The sequence below is a fragment of the Bos grunniens genome, chromosome 9, assembly GCF_055505025.1.
Source record: "Bos grunniens cultivar Pamir isolate PY7600 chromosome 9, Bosgru_T2T1.0, whole genome shotgun sequence".
Classification (NCBI taxonomy): Eukaryota; Metazoa; Chordata; class Mammalia; order Artiodactyla; family Bovidae; genus Bos; species Bos grunniens.
This window is the reverse complement of record NC_141173.1, coordinates 53,146,627-53,161,837: the sequence shown is the minus strand read 5'-3', so window position 1 is coordinate 53,161,837 and position 15,211 is coordinate 53,146,627. Positions and strand designations below refer to the sequence as shown.

General features: G+C 39.7%; 1 pseudogene; it reads left to right on the top strand.

Moving 5' to 3' along the window:
• Positions 1 to 6,846: 6,846 nt before the first annotated feature.
• LOC147365962 (phosphatidylinositide 4-phosphatase SAC2-like) lies at positions 6,847 to 8,438 on the top strand (annotated as a pseudogene).
• Positions 8,439 to 15,211: the final 6,773 nt, after the last annotated feature.

The window sequence follows — 15,211 nt, the reverse complement described above, 5'->3', positions numbered from 1 at the left end:
ATTATTACCCTACTCTCTCTGGATATGGAAAACAAAATAAAAGTTTTAATAAACTAATAAGATTCTATTAATTATGCTAGCATGCATGTGTGCCAAATCACTTCAGTCCTAGCCAATTCTGCAACCCCATTGACTGCAGCCTGCCAGTCTCACTGTCCATGGGATTCTCCAGGAAAGAATACTGGAGTGGGCTGCCATGCCCTCCTCTAGGGGATCTTCCTGACCCAGGGATTGAACCTGCGTCTCCTATGACTCCTGCTTCGCAGGTGGACTCTTGACTGCTAAGCCAGCAGGGAAGCCCATGTTATTTACAACATATGATATTATTGCCAAAAAATTTCACAGTTTTTCCCCCAAAAATATGTGTATTTTGATGTTTATCAAAGCAAATTTCCTGAATTTGCTTTTAGGAACTGGAATGGAAGATTTTGAATTTAATTCAAATAAATATAACAGACTCATTCTACCCTATAATTTTTATTTTTGGTTCTGTCATCCACTGTATTTCTTTTAAAAAATATTTATTGTATTTATTATTTATTTATTTGCCTGCTCTGCATCTTAGAGGTGGCATTAATAGCTCCACCACCTATGCGTGACTCAGCAGTATTGCCTTGCTTCCATGGCTGCCTGGCTTTCCTCCACAGGCATTTCCCACCACAATCTCCTCTCTCTTGTCTCCCTCTGTCTGTCTCTCTGCAGTCAACAGCAGCCCTCACCCTGGGATTGCTCCACAATCCCTATGCTCCAGCTCCTAGCTGCTGCACCTTCTAGGGGACCTGCATCCCTGTCCTGGATACGTATGGCTGTCACAGGACTGTCTGATTCTTATTCCATTTAGGCTGCCGCAGATCAGCTACTTCACTCTCAGCCTTAAATGTTTCTCCTCTGACCCAGACAATTGCCCTGATGTGGGGATTGGACCCCTACTTCAGTTCCCCCACCAGCTGAGGGCAGGTCCAGTCCTACTAACACTCCTGTTTCCCCCCTTCATCCTACTGAGTTTGTGTGGTTCTATATATTCTTTTCCACTGATCAGGTGCTTCTGTCTGCTCTCAGCTGGTGTTCTGCTTGCACTTCTGTGTCTGAAGGTGTGTTCCTGATGTATCCGTGGAGAGATGTACTCCACATCCACCTACTGCTCTGCCATCTTGTTTCCCTTGCTGTGCATCTTAGTTGCAGCATGAAGGATCTCCAGTCTTCACTGTGCATGCAGATCCCTTGGTTGTGGCATGCAGACTCTTAGTGGTGGTGTGTGGGATCTGATTTCCCGACTAGGGATTCACCAGAGGCTCCCTGCACTGGGAACACAGAATTTTAGCCACTTGACCACTGGGAAGTCCCATCCATTGTATTTCTTTATGCGGCCTTGTGATCTGAAACTGTGAGAAAATTATCTAGTTTTGTTTAAGGGCTGAAGGAGAATTTTAAAAATCACTAAGGATAACTCTTAAGTATCACTGTTTTTAAAGATAGGTACATTATATCTATCACATTTCTAAAACCATTCCACTTTAGTAACTTTATCATTAATTTTTAAAATTATACTCATGTTATTTATCCAACATACTCACAGTCTATAGTTTAATTCTGGAATTTTACTTGGGATTGATGTTTAACTTACACTGTATTTGATTGCAGAAATCTCTTGACCTGTTTTTTTTTTTTTTTTTTTTAACTACTTTTTCCCTGTTGGATTACTGCAACACTTCTAATTTTTTGATGCTAATGAAGTAAAAAAATAGTGGCTGGTGAATTTTGGTGGGTCTAGGAAATGGCTTACTACAGTCTGCCAGTAGTTCAGGAAGTAGAATTTGGCTTAGTGAGTTTGCCAAAATCCTATTTCTGTTGTTTACATTTGTGCATACTGTGAATGGGTCTGTTTCTCAGAAGTGAACTTCCACTAACCAAACTCACCAGGGACATGTACAAACAAAACTGTCACCCTATCAATTTATAATGATATGCAACCTCATGGGAGACAAAAGTATCCTGAATATAGATTGATGTAACTTTGACATTTTACTCAGAGGGTTAGCTTGTTAGGCATGAAATTAAATCTAGTATTCAATTGCAGGAAACAGTTGCAGCAGTTTCCTTAATTTAGATAACTTAGGTTAGGAATGAATTGTTCAAGTCTGTGAGCCAGAATATCCTTTTTCTTCTCTTCTAGACTCAAACTCTGGTTATTCTTGTTCCAGGCATACTAATCTCTTTTGGATTGACAAGTCTTTCTTTGGGTATATTAATTCATTCAATCAAGCCTTGTTATCTGATAGCCTTTCCTGTTCTTTAGATGACTTTTGATCTCTGATTCATTCTAATATATGTCTAATATATGTTACAATTCTACAGGAAATATTACTTATTTCCAAGTGGAAGAAACAGCAAACATCTGTATAAGTTGGTGGCTGGCTTTTGAATCTGGCATAGTATAGGTGGGATTTTATCATCTGATGTGTGTGTGTGCGTGTGTGACCTGTAAATACTTTTTAAAGGCAATATTTCCATTAGAAGTCTGGATTTTTGACTGATTTTAGAAGTCTTGATTTTATTTTTCATTTTTAAGAGCTCCCAGGTAAAACCCAAAGCCTCTCATCCCATCAACAGACTGTAACCGAGTGGTGCTGCTCACTGTGGACAGAGCCTGTGCTCCCAAATTCACTAGTTCCCTGCTAGCTACCTCACTGCTTTATACTACCTGAATGACCCATAGAGGCACTTGAGTTGTGAAACTTGAATGGTGTCTCTAGTACCATTTTCTTCCTCACTCCTTCCCAAGAACACCTTCCAGCCTTTAGCCATTTCCTTAAATATTGCCAACTGAAGTTCAGAAATCTCACTTGCAAGCTCTCTTAATACCCTGAGATTAATGTGTCAAGATAAAGACATTTGGACTCATTGGGGATGGCTAGATATGTTTTTACAGTCTCTTTAATTATGATTTTTCTTTCCATTTTCTATTCAGTAATATTAATGATATATCTCAATTTAACAATATCAAGCAGTGTGTCTATTCGTTGTTTAATCACTGTTTAAATCAATGTTCCATAACAATAGTGAAATGTTTAACTCAATGCAAACATTTGCTATTATAAATAATTGTAGTAATCATTTTGTACTTTATTTTGTATAAATTTGTTAATAATAAAATATATAATATTGCTTTATATTGCCTAATAAAAATTTGAGAGGAAATATGACAATATTGCTAGAAATCTTATGTTGCAGGCAATACATATGAAAAAAAAAACTAGATTAAAAAAATCACTTGCTGTGACTAAGGGAGACAAAGGAATGAAATAAACAGAGCAGGTCTACCTAACAATGTTTTGTTGTGATTTTGCAAGGATAGAGAAACCAAAAATGGAGAAATGCTCTATGGCTTAGCATAAAGATGGGCTTGGCTCTCAAAGAGCTGATTTCAAATGCCGACCGGTTTAGCCTCGAGAACCTGGGCAAGACTTTTCTGAATTGAACCTCAGTTTCATCAACTATAGAAATAAAATTAAGAAAAGAAGAGTTTTTTCCTTACTTTTTAAATCTCCTGTCTTCAGCACCTTTGGGGGTTCTAGAGAAGATGGAGCATGAGTACATTCAGCTTGTAATCTCTGTGTATCCCATAGGCATCTGTCCTTAAATTTCAAGGCATCCTTTTTAATACCTACATTTATTTGTTTTTTATTATGCATTTACCTTTACATTTACGATATCTTCTTTTGTTGGTTTCTTTTTGCTAATAGGTGTAATGGAGCCTCAAAATAACTTTTTGTTAGCAGGATATAAAAATTATAAGTCCAGAGATAGGTACTTTATATTTTGCTTCAGTTTTGATCAATTTAGTGCTGGGAAGTTGAGGAAAAAAAGGTTTCCAATACTACGTGATCTTGAAACACTTAATCTGAAGAATGATTTGTAACACCTTAGCAGAGAAATTCTGTTGAGTAATATAAGACATACTTTTATTGGAGACAAACAGAATGGCTAAATACAGAAAAATATTACACTTAAGTATATTGAATGGTTTTGGTATTTTTTCAGTAATATAATAATGTTGATTTGTTACACAAAGACTGTTACTGTGTATTTGTCTGTGAGTGGATTTCCTTGGAGCAGTTTAGGAAATGTGTTACTTTCTTATCTGCTAGTGACTTACCCTGACTATAGTCTTCAGCCCCTAAATACCTTGTAATTCCTCCTAAATCAAAAGTGTAAAATAACTGTTTTTTATTTTGGAAATACAGGGTAGTTTTGGTCATATAAACCTGGGTTCAAAACCTGAGTATAGTACTTATTAACTCCCAATTATTGAGTAAATTATATAAAACTCTTGGCCTTGGTTTCATCATCTGTAATATAAGGAAAATAATATTTATCCTAGGGAATGTTGTGAGAACAATGTGAAGTTATAAATATTGTCACTTACAATTTATTCTGTGAATATTAGTTTTTCTCTCCCTCTCTCCTTCCTTTCCTTTCTTCCTTCTCTATCAAATGCTGCTGTTGTTGTTTAGTTGCTAAGTCGTGTTCAATTCTTTTGTGACCCCATGGACTGTAGCCTGCCAGGCTCCTCTATCCATGGAAGTTCCCAGGCAAGAATACTGGAATGAGTTGTTGTTTACTTCTCCAGGAGATCTTTCCCAACCCAGGGATCAAACCCTACATTGGCAGATGGCTTCTCTACCACTGAGTCACCAGGGAAGCCCATATCAAATGCACTTTAATACATACATCATATGTATTTCTATGATATTATTTGCTTTTAAAAGTTCAACCCAATATTTTTAGAGCACTTCTCTGTGTTGGGCTTCCCTGGTGGCTTAGTTGGTAAAGAATATGCCTGCAATGCGGGAGACCTGTGTTCGATTCCTGAGTTGGGAAGATCCCCTGGAGAAGGGAAAGGCTACCCACTCCAGTATTCTGGCCTGGAGAATTCCATGGACTGTACAGTCCATGAGATCACAAAGAATTAGACATGACTGAGCGACTTTCACTCACACACACACTGTGTTAAAGCACTTTGTTAGATACTGGGATTCAGAGATGAGGAAGAAGATAATGCTTTTGTTTTCAAAGTGATAAAAGTTGAAATATAAGTAAGCCAACAATTATGATACAGTGTGACATGTTCCACTTTTAGTAGGAAGTGCTGTAGGGACTCAGGTCAGTCTGGAAGATCAGGAAGGCTGTCTGTATGAGTATGCACTTCAGCTTTCACTTAACTAGGAGAAGGAATGATCCAGGCAGATAAGGAAGCAGTTCAGGCTGAGGCCTAAGAGGATCTAGGCTGAGTTCAGGCTAAGGCATGTTTAGGAACCTGCAAATAGACAGATGAGGCTGTAACTCATGGAATGGAAAGGCCCATGAAGGGAGCAGCAAATGTGATAGTAGAGGCAGAGATGAGACAATAAGAGGCCTTGTGTGCCATATTTAGAGATTACACTATCTTTTACCTGATCTTCAGTGGCACCCCACTCCAGTACTCTTGCCTGGAAAATCCCAAGGACGGAGGAGCCTGGTGGGCTTGCAGTCCATGGGGTCGCTAGCAGTCGGACACAACTGAGCGACTTCATTTTCACTTTTCACTTTCATGCATTGGAGAAGGAAGTGGCAACCCACTCCAGTGTTCTTGCCTGGAGAACCCTAGGGATGGGGGAGCCTGGTGGGCTATGTGGTCGCACAGAGTCGGACACGACTGAAGTGACTTAGCAGCAGTACCTGATCTTCAGAATTATAATTTTGAATGGCTGCATAATATACACATCATTCATATATTCTACTGCTTGGCTTTTTTCCTCTCTAACCAATAACCTTATGGTTCTGGCTGTTAACCTTGGCTACATATTTGAATCACCCATGGTGAGGTTTAAAGTTGAATGAAACCTCGACCCATGATTGGGAGATTCTGATTTAATTGTGTTGGTTTGGCTGGGGGATGTGATATCTTTGAGTGACTACTGCCTCAAGTAATTTCAGTTTTCTCTTTGGACAATTCAACATTTGTTCTTGTTAGGGGTTTCATCATTCATTCTTTCCTATATATTACTTCAGGAGTTGCTTGAAGGATCTTCCTTATAAAATCATCTCGAGCTTCGATTAGTTGACGAACGGAGGGGACAGACTGACTGACTGACTAGATGCCCCGCTCCCACCGGCCTCCTAGGACGGCTCAGAAGCAGGCGAACGCCACAGGCAATGCCGCTGGCAACGCTGCCCTGCCCAGCCCAAGCCCGAAGGCGGCAGCCTGGCGATCTCTTTCAAGATTTTTCTCCTTTTTTGCAGAACTTATGGTTAAAGTTCCTGTGGGGTTGTATTTTTCCGCAAATTGCTGCTTTTCCAAAGCTTCCTGTTAATGTCCCCCGATGACAGTGGCTTTTACGCGAGTACTGTCGCGGTGGTGGGGCTGCATGTGGCGCTGGCGGTGTTTGTGTTCATCTTGTGAAAGGAGGGGCTGCCTGACGGGCAGGAAGAGAAAAACGAGTAGCGCAGCCCTTCCCTCCGAGCTGCAGTCATGGGGCGGGGTGCACCGAAAGGTTTTCTTTCTTTTGTCTCTGTTTAAAAAAAAAAAAGTGGGGGTTAGGTTTTGTTTATTTCTGTTTAAGTGGGGCAGAGGGTGGTGTGGAGGGAAATTAAGTATTTACTGCAGCTTATACTTAGGTAAAAATGTGGGTGGGGGGAGGGCCAACATCTTTATCCATTGTCTGTGACGTGCCAAGTGCTTTTCGTTCTAGACATAATGCTTTTGACTGAGATCATGTTTGACCAATGTAAATATTAGTGTCAAAATAGAAGCTATGATAAAGTAGCACTACTTAGTAGGTGTGGAAATTTTCTTCATATTAAACTATGTGTCGTGATGTAATTTCTATGGCTTGGCTCAAGCGACAGTTTAAGAGCAGCCTCATTGATGTGGATTTGCTGTTACTGCTTTCTAACTCTGCCTACTACGTGGTCTATTATGATGATGAAGTTGACAAAGTAAACCAGTATCAAGGACTAAGTCTAGAAGACCTGGAAAAAATAGAAATAGGTCCCGAACCCACTCTTTTTGGTAAAGCCAAAGTTCTCCTGCATGCGATTGCACTACAGATATAAAGAAGCAAGTGGCTATTTCCACACACTGAAAGCTATAATGCGTAACCCAGAAGAGGATGGAAAAGATACCCTTCAGTGCATTGAGGAGATGCTGCAGATCACCAAGCAAGCCATGGGATTAGATGTACCTATAATAGAGAAAAAGCTTGAGAGGAAGAGCAGTAAACCTCATGAAAACATCATTGGCATCAGATCTCAAAACCAAGGCTCTTCGGCCCAGGGAAAACAATTTTTAATGAGCAAAATTTCATGTCTAAATCAAAAAGTGAAACAGACCAAATCCAGTGTAAACATTGGTAATCTATGGAAGCTAAGAAACTTCACAAAACTTGAAATGAGAGTTAACTTTCTAAAACCAAACTTAAAAGTAAATCTTTGGAAATCACATAGTAGTCTTGAAACCATGGAAAATACAAGTGTGATGGATAATAAAGCCCAGGCAGAGTCAGAAAGGGAAAAGTCTTCAGATAATGACTCGTATCACTCTGATGAATTTCTTACAAATTCCAAGTCTGATGAAGACAGGCAGCTAACTCTTCAGAGAATGTAGTGCCAACAGACTATGTTCTTCCTAGTTGTGGTATCATTGCTTCAGCACCTCGATTAGGCAGTCGATCCCAGTCTATTAGCAGCACTGGTATCAGCATTCATGTTCCTTCAGAGGTTACTATTGCTCAGAAAGTGGGCTTGGAAAAGGCCCTGAGTCTTCTTTGAAGAAAAGTCCTTCCCCTGGCAACATACACGCATTGACTGGCTTTGCCAAGCCTGTGGATGTGTACTGCTACAGATTTGTTCAAGATGCACACAACAACAACAACAACAAAAAAAGATGCACACAACAAAATGACCCACCTATCAGAAACCAGATCTGTTTCTCAACAGGCTAGTGAGGAAGGAAATCAAATGACCAATCAAGTTTCTAGCAAAGAAACTCAGTTTGAATCCATAGAACAGATACCTTCTCCACCTTTTCAATTAGATGTGTCTTTTCCTACAGCAGGCCCACAGTTTTTGTCAGTTGAACCAGTGCATTCAGTTGTATCTCAAAAGAACCCTGGCTCTGAGTCTGGCATGCTTGAACTTGAGAGAGAGCTTCATGTAACTCCTTCTCCTTCTCAGAGCCGTAGCAGCAGAGCAGTCTCTCCTTTTGCAAAGATTTGAAGTTCTATGGTCCAGTGGTCCAGTTTGCTAACATTACCCAAGCTGGATTAACCCAAGGGATAAACTTTGCAGTGGCAAAAGTTCAGAAGAGCCCTGAAGATCCTGAAGTAGTTAATGAAGTCCAGCAAAATGAACTTAAAAATATGTTTACACAATGCCAGACTCGAATAACTGAGATTTAGTTTTTAGTCACACAGAATCCTGTGGCTTTTATTCAACCCCCCAAAAAAGAGGTGTCACAGAGCCTGTACTGTATGTGAATCTAGGGATCACAAATTTTTTTCTTTTTAATATAAATTTATTTATTTTAATTGGAGGTTAATTAGTTTACAATATTGTATTGGTTTTGCCATACATCAACATGAATCCGCCACGGGTATACACGTGTTCCCCATCCTGAACCCCCGTCCCTCCTCCCTCCCTGTACAATCCCTCTGGGTTGTCCCAGTGCACTAGCACCAAGCATCCAGTTATCATGCATTGAACCTGGACTGGCGATTTGTTTCATGTATGGTATTATACATGTTTCAATGCCATTCTCCCAAATCATCCCACAGCAACAGAGACACAAATTCTAATTACGTTAATTTGGAAAGGTTTTAAAAGACCGAACCTAAGCAGATTTCCAAATTTGAGATCTAGGACAATGGAAGTGCATCATCCTAGAATAGGACCTAAGTAGCTTATACACTACAGAGCAGTTTGTCTCTTCACAAGTAATTCAGGAATAGATTACCTTGGGACATAATAATCTGAACCTTTTTGGAGTGGGGTGGATGGGCAGAATGTATGAAGTAGACTCAAAGAGTGGACATGGGTCCTTTTAGATGAGTAGCATTTTTCATAATTGTTACTGTTCTGTCAGCTTATTTCTGTGTGTTAACCTCTACAAGGTCAATTCTTAGTTTAGTGACTCTTCAGTGTTACTAGTATGGAGAATCATTTTAATATAAAAACTGTTGGTTTAATTTTTGATGGCTTAACCATTCCCTATGGAGTTAACAAGGCTAAGGGCACTGGGGTCAAGGAATGTATGCCCATTTGATCCTAATTTTCCCCACATTCTATTTAAATTTAAAATATTCCTCCCTTGTATACCCCAAAGTCTAGGAGCATTAAGACCTGTCTGCCATGAAACCTGAGATATCAGGTGTGAATACCATCACCTATTAATTTTGTTCTCTTTTCAGAAATGTTAAAAATATACACACTGGATACTGGTAAAGCTTGAAAGAAGTTTTCAAGTTGTAACTTTTTGCAGGGTATAGTCCATAACATCTTGTATAGGCTCTCAAAACTACTGAAAATTTTAGTCTGAAGCATGACTGTAACATTGACCATATGGAACCAAGGCCCTGTCTGTAAGCGCCCATGCAGTAAGAGAGTTGTACATCTTAATCCAAACAAGTTCTGCTTTGTCTGGTATCTTTAGAGCCTTACTCTGTTGAAGTGATTCTCAGCTAAATATTATGTCTGTTGTAACTTTGATAAGTATTCCACTTGTTTTATTTATTAGTGCTATCTTTTTTTGAAGTGTCAGATGTTGTGACTATTTAAAATAAAATATAATCTAAAGTGAAAAAAAAAAAAAACCATCTCATATGTAACAAAATTCCAACAAAGTTAAGACCCAGAGCAATGACCTTAAGATTAGGAAGTAAAGACTAGAGGGGCAAAGCAAGAGTTTTGAAGTACAAAAGTTGAAATAAGGTAGGGTTAGTATAATAATTCTTATTATGAAGAAACAAAGTTTTACTTATATTTTGCTGCTGCTGCTGCTGCTAAATCGATTCAGTCGTGTCCGACTCTGTGCGACCCCATAGACGGCAGCCCACCAGGCTCCTCCGTCCCTGGGATTCTCCAGGCAACATCACTGGAGTGGGTTGCCATTTCCTTCTCCAATGCATGCAAGTGAAAAGTGAAAGTGAAGTCGCTCAGTCGTGTCTGACTCTTGGCGACCCCATGGACTGCAGCCTACCAGGCTCCTCTCTCCATGGGATTTTCCAGGCAAGAGTACTGGAGTGGGGTGCCATTGCCTTCTCCGGTACTTATCCTTTAGCCCTAGCTAATATTTCTCATCTGGGCACTACATTAGATGGTGAATGCTATAGTGAATGCCCACATACACAAGTGTTTTCATGTCTTTTGGGTAGTATTTATAGCAGAATTACTGGATGAAGAGCCTTATAAATCTAAAATGTATTGGTTTACATTGTCACCAGTAACAAAAGAAAACCCCCCAGAACCCTAGAAGTGAGGTAGCATGCTATTGTGAGTTTTCTCAGTATCTCAGATTTCCAACTGGAGACAATATACATCTAACACAACAGACTAGTTACACAGGTTGGGTATCTTGGAGATAAAAGAGCATAGAAATCGGAATTTCTTTGGAGAATGAGTTGTTTGTATGCTTCCCCAGTGAGGAAGAGAGTGGATACTTCTCCATGTCTTAAGAAGATGGAGGAACTTCAAGAGAACTGTTCAGAGAAACTGTTCAGAACTGTTCAGAGAAAGTGCTCTGTGTTCCCTGATGTTTAAAGGACACAGGGATTGGTGCCTAACCTGAGTCTAAGAAGTCCAAAAGTGACAGCTTGGGACCACCAGGGGAGAGGAGCTGGCTGTATTACCCCAAAGGGGACAAAGGTGCTTGAGTTTTTCTTGGTCTGGGTGGTCTAGGGAGAGAACTCAACTATATCATCTTGAAAAGGACCCTGTTCTGGGAGACTGCTTCCAGGAGCAGCAAGTCTTCTGGAGGAGGGGAAACTTTCCTGTATTTAGACAATGGGTAGTATGAAGCCTCAGAAACAAGGGACTGAGCTGTTTTAAAAGCCAATAGTAAAGAAGTTGTTTTAAAAGCCGATAGTAAGAAGACTTCTACATAGAAGAAATCTGGAAGTTCCCTGAAATATCCCTATCAAGCTACCAACAGTATTCTTCACAGAGCTAGAACAAATAATTTCACAATTTGTATGGAAATACAAAAAACCTCGAATAGCCAAAGTGATCTTGAGAAAGAAGAATGGAACTGGAGGAATCAACCTACCTGACTTCAGGCTGTACTACAAAGCCACAGTTATCAAGACAGTATGGTACTGGCACAAAGACAGAAATATAGATCAATGGAACAACATAGAAAGCCCAGAGATAAATCCACGCACATATGGACACCTTATCTTTGACAAAGGAGGCAAGAATATACAATGGATTAAAGACAATCTCTTTAACAAGTGGTGCTGGGAAAACTGGTCAACCACTTGTAAAAGAATGAAACTAGAACACTTTCTAACACCATACACAAAAATAAACTCAAAATGGATTAAAGATCTCAACATAAGACCAGAAACTATAAAACTCCTAGAGGAGAACATAGGCAAAACACTCTCTGACATACATAACAGCAGGATCTTCTATGACCCACCTCCCAGAATATCGGAAATAAAAGCAAAAATAAACAAATGTGACCTAATTAACCTTAAAAGCTTCTGCACATCAAAGGAAACTATCAGCAAGGTGAAAAGACAGCCTTCAGAATGGGAGAAAATAATAGCAAATGAAGCAACTGACAAACAACTAATCTCAAAAATATACAAGCAACTCCTACAGCTCAACTCCAGAAAAATAAATGAGCCAATCAAAAAATGGGCCAAAGAACGAAATAGACATTTCTCCAAAGAAGACATACAGATGGCTAACAAACACATGAAAAGATGCTCAACATCACTCATTATCAGAGAAATGCAAATCAAAACCACTATGAGGTACCATTTCACATCAGTCAGAATGGCTGCGATCCAAAAGTCTACAAATAATAAATGTTGGAGAGGGTGTGGAGAAAAGGGAACTCTCTTACACTGTTGGTGGGAATGCAAACTAGTACAGCCACTATGGAGAACAGTGTGGAGATTCCTTAAAAAACTGGAAATAGAACTGCCTTATGATCCAGCAATCCCACTGCTGGGCATACACACTGAGGAAACCAGAAGGGAAAGAGACACGTGTACCCCAATGTTCATCGCAGCACTGTTTATAATAGCCAGGACATGGAAGCAACCTAGATGTCCATCAGCAGATGAATGGATAAGAAATCAGTGGTACATATACACAATGGAGTATTACTCAGCCATTAAAAAGAATACATTTGAATCAGTTCTAATGAGGTGGATGAAACTGGAGCCTATTATACAGAGTGAAGTAAGCCAGAAGGAAAAACACCAATACAGTATACTAACGCATATATATGGAATTTAGAAAGATGATAACAATAACCCTGTGTACGAGACAGCAAAAGAGACACTGATGTATGGAACAGTCTTATGGACTCTGTGGGAGAGGGAGAGGGTGGGAAGATTTGGGAGAATGGCATTGAAACATGTAAAATATCACGTATGAAACGAGATGCCAGTCCAGGTTCAATGCACGATACTGGATGCTTGGGGCTGGTGCACTGGGACGACCTGGAGGGATGGTATGGGGAGGGAGGAGGGAGGAGGGTTCAGGAGGGGGAGCACATGTATACCTGTGATGGATTCATTTTGATGTTTGGCAAAACTAATACAATTACGTAAAGTTTAAAAATAAAATAAAATTTAAAAAAAAAAAATAAATAAAAGCCAATAGTAAAGAAGTTGTTTTAAAAGCCGATAGTAAGAAGACTTCTACATAGAAGAAATCTGGAAGTTCCCTGAAATGTGAGGGAGTAAACAAACAAGCTGTGTTGTTAGACACAGCTCATAATCCATAATATACTGTCCCTTTCCCATAATCCACCTTCCCCAGACCCAACTTTAGAGAGAGCAAAATGGCACCTAGAGCAAAATATTCACCTAGTGAATAAAAAGTAAAGAAGCTGCCTACTTTCTTAGAAATTTCTGAAACTAGGACGGACCCAAACAGAATTTCATTAGTTGATGCTTTGGAGTTTTGATATTAGACCAGACTGAGCTTTTACTTTGTGCAAGTTATTGCAAGTAGTTTTCAGACCACATTAGTCAGAGACAGTAGTGAGAAAGAGTAAGTTGGTTATTGCCTGCATGTGTGCCTGCTAAGTCAATTCAGTCATGTCCAACTCTCTGTGATCCTATGAACTATACCTTGCCAGGCTCCACTGTCCATGGGATTCTCTGGAGTAGATTGCTATGCCCTCCTCCAGGGGATCTTCCTGACACAGGGATCGCATCCAGGTCTCCCAGATTGAAGGCAGATTCTTTACTGTCTGAGCCACCAGGGAACCTACTATATTTATGGCTAAAATCCAGTACTCTTTCAATAAAAACCATTACACCATTTTCTTCTACATGTGCTTTTTATTTGTATTACTATTTTTCATTAATTGGAAGTTTTATGTGATTTTGAACTAAAATCTGTTGATCTTTCCATCATTATTTCTCCTTTGTGTCAAAGCTAAAAAGGTTACTCTTTCAGTTATCCTATTCTCTTTTCTTCTCATTTTCCAGCAGTTGCATTAAAAAAATTAGCTATTACATCTCACTGTGTGTATTTTGGTATGTAGTGATTGTTATTCAGTCACTAAGTCGTGGCTGACTCTTTGTGACCCCAAGGACTGGAGCACACCAGGCTTCCCTGTCGATCACTATATCCCAGAGTTTGCTCAAACTCATGTCCATTGAGTTGATGATGCTTTATAACCATCTCATCCTCTGTCATTTCCTTCTCCTTTTGCCTTCAACCTTTCCCAGCATCAGGGTCTTTTCCAATGAATTGGCTCTTTGCATTACATGGGCCAAAGTGTTGGGAGTTTCAGCTTGGGAATGGCAAACAACTCCAGGATTCTTTGCCGTGAGAACCCCATGGAAAATATGTAGTGAAATGTTTATTAAATTCAAGTTATCCTGAATTACTATCCATGTCTGAAACTTGAGTAAATTTTATTTATTCACTTTTTGCTTAAATGTGGACCTGAATGATTTTTCACTTCTCAGAAAATTGGAGGCATACTTAGAAGTTTATTTCATTCTTGAATCTAAGGCTGAAAATAGCATAAGAAATTGTTTTGGACAGTGGGAATGAGTTTAGTGTACTCCAGGTATCATTTGATACAATTGGCCACTTTTTCTTTTTAAAAACTGACCCTTCTCTTGCAAGAAGCTCAAGAGGCTACTCTCTTCATTTTCTTCTACCTCTTTTCCCATTTGTTTGGCCAATTTTCCATTTCAGTCCTAGCACTAAATATGAGAATTTCTCTGAATTTGGTTTTGAATCTGCATTCCTTTTCTACACTTTATTCTCAGACAACTCAAACACTCAAACAGTTCAGTTCAGTTCAGCCGCTCTGTCATGTCCGACTCTTTGTGACCCCATGAACCGCAGCATGCCAGGCCTCCCTGTCCATCGCCAACTCCTGGAGTTTACCCAAATTCATGTTCATTGAGTCAATGATGCCATCCAACCATCTCATCCTCTGTCGTCCCCTTCTCCTCCTGCCCTCAATTTTTCCCAGCATCAGGGTCTTTTCCAATGAGTCAGCTCTTTGCATCAGGTGGCCAAAGTATTGGAGTTTCAGCTTCAACATCAGTCCTACCAATGAACACCCAGGACTGATCTCCTTTAGGATGGACTGGTTGGATCCCTTTGCAGTCCAAGGGACTCTCAAGAGTCTTCTCTAACACCACAGTTCAAAAGCATCAATTCTTCAGCACTCAGCTTTCTTTATAGTCCAACTCTCACATCCATACATGACTATTGGAAAACCATAGCCTTGACTAGAGGGACCTTAGTTGACAAAGTAATGTCTCTGCTTTTTAATATGGTGTCTAGGTTGGTCATAACTTTCCTTCCAAGGAGTAAGCATCTTTTAATTTCATGGCTGCAATCACCATCTGCAATGATTTTGAAGCCCCCCAAAATAAAGTCAGCCACTGTTTCCACTGTTTCCCCATCTATTTGCCATGAAGTGATGGGACTGGATGCCATGATCTTAGTTTTCTGAATGTTGTGC